The following is a 9,732-nucleotide window of genomic DNA, read 5'->3' on the forward strand; positions in this document are numbered from 1 at the left end:
CATGGCTAAGCTTTTATTTCACTGAGCTCCTCCCTTTTCTGGTCTCACAGGTCCCTGACTAAGCCCAGGTATCCTCCTTTAGCTCAAGCTGTTTGTTTCCATATGCTGCAGCTTGCAGAGCTGAGCTGCTTATTTAGTAACTGGTTAAGCGCAAATGCCCCACCAGAATGCAGCATTAGCCTGCTGCTCTCCCCTCATAAAGTAATAGGGACTTTGGCCACGTCATACAAATCCATGTCAGATTTGCAGGATGTTTGGAGTAGAGTCCCACAGAGATCTGTTCTGAAATTAGTACTATTCAGTGTGCTTACTAATCATTTGGATGCCAGAATAGAAAGCTTCCTGAGGGAATGTGCGAATGACCCAAAACTGGGAAGGACTGCAAATACACTGGAGGATACAAGCACTATTCAGCAGGATCTTGATAGATTGGAAAGATGGCCTACAACCAACAAGATGAAATTCGGTGCTAACAAATGCAAGTTGATGCACCTTGAGAAGAATTATCAAAACCACAAATACAAAATGGATGGCAACAGGCTGGATGGCAACAATGCAGGGGAAGATCTTGGTGTCTCAGTGGATCACAGGCTCAACATAAATCTGCAATGCAAAGCAGCTGCAAAAAGAAAAGCAAGTGTAGTTTTAGGTTGTATCAACGTGAGTGTAAAGTATTATTATATATATAACGATGGCTAAAGAAATCTCCCAAGCCAAACTTTCTATAGAATCACCTCTTTATGAGAACAACAATGAAAACCTGGGCTAACACACATTAAGAAATTAAGCCCATATCCATCACCTTTAGCACCTGTACATAGTAACATTGAAATTAATGTTCATAATTTATTAGAAAGCTTCAATATATGGGAATATATTGGTATCATACATTTTAGATAACTATTCAAAGAACATATATTTAGAGCTTTTGAAGACATACTGTGTAGGTGACATTAAAATCCCATTTTTCCAATACCTGCAATTAAGACCCTTTTCAACACACTCCCAAAGAAAGATAAACCCTCAGTAGAAATGACAGATTTTGGAAACATACAGGTTACACTCTGGCCTATTATCCATGTAATAAAGCCATTATAAATAGCCATATAGAAGGGAAAACATGGTATATGACAAGGTGAGCTAATGACATTGGATCAGAAATTAATGCTGAAGAATAGAAGACCATCTGGAACAATGGCCCTCACATATTCATCTGCATGTTAATAAAATTATTTTAAAATCTTATATCACTGGTATCTCACACTGCTTGAAATGAAATGCTTTTATAGTATAGGAAGAGGCAAATACTGGAGGGAGTGTGGCAAGCTTGGAGAATTCTGCCACATGTGGTGGATGTGTTCCAGAATTAAACTGTTCTAGAAGTTTGAAGACATGGTGAGGGAAATAATAGGATGCCATCTATTAGATAACCCCATAGCATTCCTACCGAACCTTCCTGAGAACTCTGAAACACATAAGTGTCATAGGGAACTGATCATTTATCTTCCAGTAGCTATAAAAATTACAGTTGCAAAAGTTTGGAAAATAAATGACATCCCTACAATCACTGACTAATTTGTAAAAGTTTGGGAAGTTTTAGTAATGAAAAAGTTATCCTATCAAGTCAGTGTTCTACAGGGGAGAAGACAAAAAGATGGTTGCTTGGGAATCTGATGAAAATTATTTGAATCTGCTAAAAAAATAATCTCCTGCCTTCAACGCAGAATATCTGAGAAACTTTGCTAAATATTGGAAGTTCTATGATTTAACACTTAAGAATAAATTTAAAAATTAAAAGCAGAGATGAGTAGAAGATAAGGAGATCTGTGTTATGCAGAGTTGTATAGAGATGAAGAAAGAGGCTTGGCACTGAGAAATGTTCAGGTACTATTGGAGAGCAAGGTGAAGGGAGGAGGGAAACGCAAAACTTTTGAAGACATTGATTTGGGTTGTGGTAGCACTGTTGATAGAAAATTAATGTCTCTCTTTGTGTATAATTTGTGGGAATGGGGCAAGGTACTCCTAGACTTGGTTCTGGCCAAAGGGAACTATCTCGTGAGCAACCTGAGGATCGAAAGGAAACTGGGCGACAGTGGCCACGAGATGATCACTTTCTCCATCCACTGTAAGTCAGGGAAACTGGCTAGTAAAGTAGAAATTCTTGATTTTAGGAAAGCTAACTTCCACAAGCTTAGGGGGTTGATTGGCAAGGCCCTGCAGGACCACGGTCTGATGAGGAAGGGGGTACAAGAAGAGTGGTCATTCCTCAAGGAAGCAATCCTAAAAGCTCAAAGGATGTCCATTCCTTTTCATAAGAAAGGCAGCAAAAGGCTTGGAGACTGGTGCCTCCTGGGTCCCCCCACGGCCGATCACTGAGGTGGGGGGTGTGGCGGGGGGAGGGGTCCCCTGCACGCTCGGCAGCAGACCCAGAAGTGGACTGGAAGTACTTCCAATCCACTTCTGGGTCTGCCACTGAGCACGCTGGGCCCCTCCCCCACACTCCTGTGGGATGTTCCATCTGCTCCAGCATCTCAGCGTTCATGAGCTGTGCCTGGTACCTCGAGGTATGTAGAAAAAGCATATAAATCTGTGTCTATGGCCGAATCGCTGATTCTCCGAATCAGCATCTAATCTTCAGATTTGGATTCGGCTGAATTGAATCGGGACAGTGATCCAAATCAGCTAATCAAATCATTGTCCCCCAAATTGGGCTGAATCCAAATCAAATAAGGCCCGTTTTGCACACCCCTACTGATCAAGTCACAAATTCCAGTACAGATTCTTTGACTTCCCGAGCCATGAAGTAGAACTCAAACTTTACAGCTGTCCCCATTCATTGTCCCACGCACTTATGTGTATGAACAGATGTTCTCAATGATGAACAGCAGCACACCAAATCAGTGCTCAATTTTTAAGCACTGTCCTTGCAACCAAATACTGGGGAGCTGGTTGCAGTGAAGAACACGTGCGGATTTGGGCATGGAGGCATGGGACTCGGAATCCCTGGTGCCCCATGCCTCCACACTGGGACCTGCTTACCCAGACCAGCTGAAAGTTATCAGAGCCTAGACTGTCATCCCCAGGGGTAAGGGGGACCTGTCTGTTCATGCTCCATGAACCCCAAACAGACATTAGCAAGATGTCTGAGCAAATAGACAGCTTCACTGTGCCTCCTGGTCTGCATGGAACCCTTCTAAGTTGCTCCTGCTCCTGGCTTGGACCTCCTGACTCAACCAACGGCTAGCCTTAACCACAAACTTGTCTTGATCCCCAGCTTGGTAACTTGGACTCTGTCACTTGACTTCGGCTTTCACCAAGGTAACCCCTGTTCTAATGACTGTCTATGCCTCAGTCTACCCTAACATACACAGATACATCCTACCTCTTCCTGTGGAGGAGCTAGGACCCCAGACCATACATCTTAAAGTCTAAAGGCTTGACTCTACTTGCTGAGGCATTGCTCGGGACAGACAGTCCAATGCTTTCATTGGCAGCAAGTTAGTTGTAGTCTGTGAGGTGAATCTGGTCTTGGTGCTTGCAGGACATGGCTCCAAATGTCCCCCTTACAGCCCTTTATTTTACTATCTCTTGTCTTTTGTGTTTTGTTTCCTTTTACGGGTTGCTGAGATGCTCAGATCAAACCATACCAAAGAGGACAGACAGCTCTGCTGCCATGCCAGCAAGTCAATTGATATAATGGGAAGTGCTAATACCTACAGCAGGTATTATAGTTGCTTCTTTACATGTTGCAGATAACAGAGACAGAGAAAAAAAGAGAGAGACAGAAAGAGAGAAACTGCATTATGAAAGGGTGCTTAAGCAATGGAGAGGGTGTAGAAAAGAGAAAGTGCTGACAAATCTTTATTACAGCAAGGGAGACATGAAGAACTCAACCTATTCAGCTTCACAAAAAAGAGTAAACTGTGACTTGATTACCATGTATAAACATTTTCACAGTGAAAAAGCAACACAACCCAAAGGCTCTCTACTTTTGCAGAGAATAAGAAAATGAAAAGCAGCCACCCATCTCTTTCTTAACTGCCCCATTCTGATAGCTCCTTACCAGGCTTCTGTCTCCTAGTGCTGGAGTTTCCTGTTTCCACTCACCACATCAGTGCTTTATCCAGATATATCTTCACAGGCACCAGATCCTCTGACACGCTGTATCCCCAGCAGCAGCTAATTTTGAGTCAGCAGTTAACTTGGTTCCATTTTGCATGAGAGTCTGTAGAGAAGTTATTCTCAACCATGGTGCCAAGGGACTCTGAGGTGCCGGGAGATCTTTTAAAGGGAGCCTCAAGGTGTGAGGACACAATCAAGTGCATGGTGACAAGCACAGGCTCAAGCTTGTACCTGCCTGGTGACTGCCCCACCCCCGTTGGCAGACCATCTGCAAAGAGATAAGCACTGTAATACATTTGATTTTGAAATGGAGTGCTGCTAAATTCACAAAAGTTATGGGGGGGGGGAGGGGGAAGGGGGGTGCCTTGAGACAAATGAAGGGTGCCTCAAGTGTAAAAAGATTGACAAACACTACTATAGTGCCTGATGCTAGAGCACTTACCTGGGAAGGTGAAAACCTGAGTTCCAGTTCTTCTCCAAAGAATAATTCTGTATTTTATACAGAGTGGAACAGCTTTGACAGGAGAAATTCAGAGGGAGATTTCTCTGCAGAATACCCTATAGTCTTGTGGGTATGCCACTCTTTTGGGGTGGGGGGGGGAGGCTAAGCCCCCCAGTGTTTTGAATCTGGGCCTCCCACTAGGAGAAAGCCTAAATCACTGAGTTATTGAACAAAAAAACCTTCCTGGCTGTCTTCCACATGGGACTGTGTGCTCTGAAAATGCCTACCAAGTTAAGCTCTGCAGGGAAAAGGAAGACATTTCCCAGCTGTGAATATCAACAGGGCTTAGACATGAGCTAGGCTGAGGCAGTACTGGATTTGCCCTGCAGCAGGCATCCAGTCTCCCAAGGAATTGTACTGACAGCAACTTTGGTGCCAGCCAACAGGGGTCTGAGGACCTACACTTTGGAGTTAGGTACACAATATTAATACTAGTCTGTAGAAGTGAGCTTTGTACTTACACCTTGTGTGTTTCCACATCAGTGTACTGTCTCCTAAGCCAAAGCGTATTTCAGCATTGGAAAATAACAGGAAAAGCATGTTGGTCAATGTACCACAAAGAAATCTGTTCTGGTCTACAAGATTCGCTGTGTCATCTGGGAAGAACATTCATGGCAGCAAGAATCTTTAGACATTTTAGTATCAAGAGTCTAACAAGCTGTACTGTGCATTATCAAATAGTGATTTGATGTCATTTGTAACTTAAGGTAGTTTCATGGACAGGAAAAGAGGCACTTCTCTGACTCTGGAACTGCCTATCACATTTCAAGTTCCTGTTCCAATGTCCTGAGTTATCATTATTATAAAAAATGGGTCTAAATTATTAAAAATGCCTATTAAAAACAAACAAACAAACAAACAAACAAACAAAACCTCAGACTTTTTTGTGAAAACTGAAAAAAAAAATTCAACTTGAGGCAGAGAGCAAGAATTTAAAATTTTGGCCTCAGGATTTAGTTTAGTAGTTAATTGGTTAAAAACAGAGGCTTATATAGGATCTGCTAGTCATTTTTAATGATCACATTTATTTGCATAGGACACACCCTAAATTGCATCGTGGTTTTGGAAGGCATAAAAAATATTTCACCTTACCTACTGCAGCATAGGCTCACCATAGCTGAAAGCTGGCTCCACAGAGCAGAAGCGGAGTCCACTAATCAGCATCATGCCCCCTCCCCTTGCTGCTCAGCCAAAATCTACAGGTGCACTCTTGTAGCTGCTCCTGAATAAAGCAATAAAGATTTCTGGCTCCACCTATAATCTTTAAAAGAAAATTGCTTGTTCCTGGGTGAATACAATAATCAAACAAGAAGCTATAAGGGTGAGATTGTCTAGGAACTTCCAAAAGGGACTGTGGAAAAGGCTCTATGGTAGCAATGCATCAAGGGAGGCTTTGCTACAAGTTGGTTATCTGTGTCTGATTAGAGCCTGTTTGCAGTGCCTATTTGATTGTGTGTTTTATGTGGCTGTGTGTTGGGCCTTTTCTGACTTATCAGAGAATGAACCAGGAATAAAAGGTCATCCCTTTTGAACATGAACTTGCCTGAGATCTTTTGAGCAGAATAGCAGGAAGACTGTGGTTCTGGGTGCTGCAATTTGAGAAGTATGTGGAGAAACTGGAGCTGTATGAGGAAAGGTTGAGAGAACTAGGTAAATTAAATTTGGCAAAGAGGAGATTAAATGGGCGAACACAAGTTTTCAGATGACATAAAGTGGAGGGAGAAAACTGGTTTTCCTCGCTGCCTTGGGGAGGATGTAAAGCAATGGGTATAGGCTGCAGCAGAGGGGATTAAGTCTAAATCTCAGTTTTTCCTTACTGTCAGAATAGTAGAACAGTGGAACTAGCTGTCCACAGAAGTTGTGGACTCTCCTTCCTGGGAGGTTTTTAAAAAAAGGCAGCTGTCTGGGATAGTACAGAAATAAGCGCATCCTGCATTTGTGCAAGTTGTTGCATGAGATCAGGGGTGGGCAAAATATGGCCTGCGGGCTGGTTCTGGCTTGCTAAGGGATTTTGTCTGGGTTGCAGTGAGTCCCTTGGCCCCACCCAGCCCAGGGACATGTGGCAAGTCCCACCACCCCTGTGTGCACAGTGGGGCTGGGGTGGTACAGCAGCTGGACTTGATTCTCAGCAGCCCTGGGGGCAGAGCGCCTCCCAGTTGCCACTGCCAGCCTTTGCCTCTGCCGCAGCCAGCTCCACCCTCAGCCCCATTGCCCAGTCACCCTGGCCCATCCACCCCATACCTGCCACCAGGAGTACTGGATGGACCAGGCAGGTGGGACCCAATCGAATAGGGCACATGGCCCTGGATGGAAACGAACCTGGGACCCAATCGGGTAGGGTACACAGTCAGGTGGTTGGGACGGGGCTGTGGGCGGGCAGGCAGGGAGTGGTGTCCGGGAGCAGAGCAGGAGGGCGGGACTAAGGCCAGGGCTGGGATCAGCATCTCGGGGTGGTGACAGCACAGGGCTGGGATCTGGGACAGAGCCATGATTGGGGCAGGCAGGTTAACCCTTCCCTATCTGCTTCTTTGGGGGACATAGTGCAGGCAGCCACAATGCCTTGGGGGCAAGGGACAAACTGGGGAATGCCAGGGTCAGGGAGGAAGCCCAGAATGGGAGGCAGAGGGGAATTCTTAGCTTTCCGTCCTCCAGGCCCCTGCTGGCCTGAAGTGCAACTGCTCCAAACTCCAGCTAGCTCTACCACCAGTCAATACTTGTGCTGCTCACAACGTAAGTTTTAATAAAGCCATCACTTAAGTCTTCAGGCTAAGATTACGGTGTGTTACTAAAGAAGGAATATTGACACTTTTTTTTCAGAGACCTGAAGGATAGAACAGGATCACACTTGGGTTTCTCAGTCCATTTAGTGCGGGGGCAGGCAATTATTTCAGGCAGAGGGCTGCTTACTGAGTTTGGCAAGCCATGGAAGGCTGCATGGGTAGCCCCGCCCCTTGACATGTGCCCCACACCCTGGTCACCACCTTGGGACTGGAAGTCCTGCCCCCTAACTCCTGACCTTTGCCACCAGAAGTCCCTCCCCTTGCACCCAGAAGAATTCCTTTCAGCAAGGGGTTTTGCCATCTCAGAACCAAAAAAATACCAAATGATATTCTAAAACACAAACGCACTACAACATTCATTAATTTAATTTCAAAAATATTTTTGTCCTGATTTACATATATTTGTGTAGTGTACATAGAGGTGATTGTATAATAGGTTAAAATGAAGTCTTACTTTTGTATATTGTGGGAGGCTGTGGGCAGGAGGGTGGGTATAGGTTTGTGCAGGGGTGGGCAATTATTTTGGGCAGAGGGCCGCTGAGTTTCGGCAAGCCATCAAAGGTCGCATGACAGGCAGCCAGGGCAGATTAATATTAATTTTCTAAATTTTTTTAGGGGCCCCGCAGGCCTGATAGAATGGCCTAGCGGGCTGCATCCGGCCCCCCGGCTGTATTTTGCCCACCCCTGGGTTTGTGGGTATGTGAGGTCTGGGGGAGGGTGTGTGTATGGGGTTGTGGATAGGTGTGGGGGGTGTGGGTTGTGTGGGTATGAGTTTTGTGGGGCGCTGTGAGTATGTGGGGGGGGTGGCTGGGGAGGGTTGAGGAGGGGGAGGGTTTTCCCACAGCCTGCCCTCCCCCACCCCCTGGTGGCAGGCAGAGCCCCCACCAATGCTTCTGCAAGCCCGCCCTCTGTGTTTCTGCCACTCTTGGCCCCAGGGCACTGGTGCAGGTCCTGTGCTCCTGCTCGTTGCCACTCATCCCCACATCTGCCACTGCTGCCGTTCTCCTGCTGCTTCCCCGTGTCCCCTCCGGCTGCTCCAGCACCACATCCCAGCTGTTCCTGTGGTCCCAGCACTGCAGCTAGGAACCACATGGTGCCAGAAAGCAGCGGGTAGAGAGGGGGAGTGGGAAAATGGCTGTGGCAGGTGGGGGCAAGAGGCAGTGAGCAGGCATGCAGAGTGCAGTGACAGCCAGGTGGGAGCACGGGGCCCATGCTGGTGAACCAGGGCCAGTGCTGACGGGGCCCAGAGCAGGGTGGCAGGAGTCCAGGGTCTGGGCTGCCAGGGGTCTATGGAGCTGGGCTGGGCTGTGCTACTCAAGCAGGGAGAGGAGGGAGCCAGCTCAGTTCCACAGAGCTCCTGGCAGCCTTACCCCTTGCTCCTGCCACCCTGCTCTAGGCCCCGCTGGTGCACCAGCATGGGCCCCACACTCCTGCCTGGCTGTCACTGCACTCTGCATGCCCACTCACTACCCCTTCCCCCCACCTGCCGCATCCATTTACCTGCTCACCCCCTGCCCGTCGGCACCATGTGGTTCCCAGCTGCAGCCCTGGGACTGCAGGAGCCAGCCCAGCCTGCCCTGAGGACTGGGGCAATCACCCACAGTCCTCCCCTGCCTCCCTCTCGCCCTCCTCATCTGTATTTCCTTCAGTGCAGGGAGGCAAGAGCAGCCCTAGGCCAGAAGTCTCCAGCAGTCCCTGATAGGCAGAGGCTTCTGGCTGGGGCTCTGGGTAGGGAGGGCTGGAGGGGGGGGCGGGGCCAGGCCAGACTGGCTGCTGTGGCTGTTTAGTTCTGCCACTGGCTCCATCTGGGTCCTACTGCCCCTGGCTCTTGTTATCTTTGATAGGCAGCCAGGGGCAGATAAATATTAATTTTCTAATTTTTTTAGGGCCCTCGTGGGCCAGATAGAATGGCTTAGTGGGCCGGATCTGGCCCATGGACAGTATTTTGCCCAACCCCTGATTTAATGTCTAATCGGTGGAATAGGGCCATAATGTCTTCTAACTTTGTCACAAACATAGCATTGCAGTGTTCCATTGCTACAGGGTCTATATCCTATCAGAGGTTTGTATAAAGACAGACACTGAGGATAATAGGAGGAAGAGCCTACAAAGTTTATAAAGCCTTGTTGTTAGGTCAATACCCTGTGACTCCAAATATACTTACTGCTTTCTGAGTTATACAAATTAGCAGGGCAGCTCTGCACATGGGGCAGCCATGGCATGTGGTGGCAGTGCATCCAGAAGCCACTGTAGCAACTGCTATTTTTTTGCCATTCCTTCCTCCCACACACTTCCCAAACCAAAGGCAGAGGCTGCCCTGGTTACTCT

At 47.1% G+C, this 9,732-nt stretch overlaps 1 long non-coding RNA gene across 1 annotated transcript; it reads right to left on the minus strand.

Moving 5' to 3' along the window:
• Window positions 1–398: 398 nt before the first annotated feature.
• LOC109284605 (uncharacterized) lies at window positions 399–8,504 on the minus strand. Its single transcript, XR_002092133.2, has 2 exons — window positions 4,064–8,504; window positions 399–619 (listed from the first exon to the last, which is right to left on the minus strand). It is a non-coding gene; the product is annotated as an uncharacterized LOC109284605 (long non-coding RNA).
• Window positions 8,505–9,732: the final 1,228 nt, after the last annotated feature.

The sequence above is a fragment of the Alligator mississippiensis genome, chromosome 2, assembly GCF_030867095.1.
Source record: "Alligator mississippiensis isolate rAllMis1 chromosome 2, rAllMis1, whole genome shotgun sequence".
Taxonomy (NCBI): domain Eukaryota; kingdom Metazoa; phylum Chordata; order Crocodylia; family Alligatoridae; genus Alligator; species Alligator mississippiensis.